Raw genomic sequence first — 1,711 nt, 5'->3', positions numbered from 1 at the left:
ATCATGATGGTTCACAGGAAGGGCATGCAATTTCCTTTTTTATTATTAATTTTTTATTGTGGTAAAAATGCCTGACATAAAATTTACTATCTTAATTTTTCTTTTTTTTTTTTTTTTTTGAGACGGAGTCTTGCTCTGTCGCCCAGGCTAGAGGGCATCCTCTGGGACTTGGTTCAAATGTGCCACCTGCCTAGTCACTCTTTCTAGACTCCATTATCTGCTCCCTCAGCTCTTTGAGTTAGGTCTGTTTTGTACATGTCAGTGCTTGCCACTTTGTACTGAGTGCTCACAAGGGCTAAGTGCCCTTGAGTACACGGATGAAGTGTCCATGAAAAGTTAGCTGAACGAACACATTTAGGTCCTTGAGTTTTTCCTTCTTCATATATCTGCCATTCTTTTGTTTTTCCCACTGCCTGTACCCAGTGATCTTCAGTTAGTTAATTGTGATTTCTTAGTCTGTGTCCAGTTGGAAGCAGCTATGACCCTGCTCACCCTGATTTCAAGGGTCCTGCTGTAGGGAGGAGGGCAGTTTGTTTCATCTCTCCCACCAGAAACCACTTAGCCAGTCTTGTCATCCCCATCCCATCGTCTTCCAGTTGTCAGCACCCACATCCCTCCTTGTGATCAGGCACAGACTTGCTCAGGAGGGGCACAGAAGGGATCCTGACCTGTTTTGTGAGATAATGAGCAGGGAGAATGAGAAGTTGAAACTTAAATCAATGCTATGTAAGCATTTATTGTTATTATTATTAATTATGCTTTTAGGCCAGGTGTGCTATGCATCTGTGGTCCCATCTACTTGGGAGGCTGAGGTAGCGGGGATTGCTTAAGCCCGGGAGTTCCAGGCTACAGTGAACTATAATCACACCACCGTACTCCAGCCTGGGCAACAGAGCAAGACCCTGTCTCAAAAAAATATAAAAATAAAAATAAAATTTTTTAAAAATTGGCAAAACCAAATGGTAGCGTCAGGGAATGTGTATTTGTGTGATTAAATTATAGGGAAAGGCAAGAAAATGATGACTATAAAATTTAGTTTAGTGGTTCCCTTTAGTGAAGGAAGAGGCTTCAGACTGGGATGGGACATATGGGGGACTGACAAAGTTCCATTTCTTGAACAGGGAGGTGGTTACAAGACTGGTTGGCTTATAATAACTCACTAAACTGAACATGTGTTTGGCTTGGTTTTCTGATTGTATCAATTAGTAATGCTTTTGGCTGCAAAGAACAGAAAAACCTGGCTAATTCCTGCTTAAACAAATAGATATTTATCTTGGGTACCAGTACCGGGGCTGATGTCCCAGCTTCCACTACAATCAAAAAGTACTACACTGTCTTTCTGCGGCACTGTTCTGGGGTTTCAGTCACACATCAGTTGCCCCATGGAGGCAAGATGACTACGTTGGTATCTGGCCTCTCCGCCTTCTTCCTGACAGGAAGAGGTGATGCTTTCTGCAAGAGAAGCTGGGAAAGTGGGGTTTTAGTTTTTGCAGTCCTATGGTAGAAACCATTGAGAGAGGGTAGTTGGGTCTGAGTGTTGAGAGAGAACACAGCTCTTGTGCATATATCTAGAGCGGTGGTTCTCAATCAGGGACAATATTGCCCACACCCCCACCCCTGTCCTTATTATTTTAAGCAACACACACCATATTTCAAAGGCTTGGCAAAAAGATAGAATTTATAAAATCTAATTAATCTTTTTTTTTTTTGC

General features: G+C 42.3%; 1 protein-coding gene across 3 annotated transcripts in view; it reads left to right on the top strand.

Moving 5' to 3' along the window:
* The window catches only part of SLC9A7 (solute carrier family 9, subfamily A (NHE7, cation proton antiporter 7), member 7), a 150,336-nt gene that overhangs the window by 100,963 nt on the left and 47,662 nt on the right, over positions 1–1,711 (top strand). The gene's annotated exons all lie outside the window — the stretch shown is intronic.

This window comes from Mandrillus leucophaeus, unplaced genomic scaffold, assembly GCF_000951045.1.
Source record: "Mandrillus leucophaeus isolate KB7577 unplaced genomic scaffold, Mleu.le_1.0 Scaffold243, whole genome shotgun sequence".
NCBI classification, from domain to species: domain Eukaryota; kingdom Metazoa; phylum Chordata; class Mammalia; order Primates; family Cercopithecidae; genus Mandrillus; species Mandrillus leucophaeus.
This window is presented reverse-complemented; position numbering and strand designations above follow the sequence as displayed.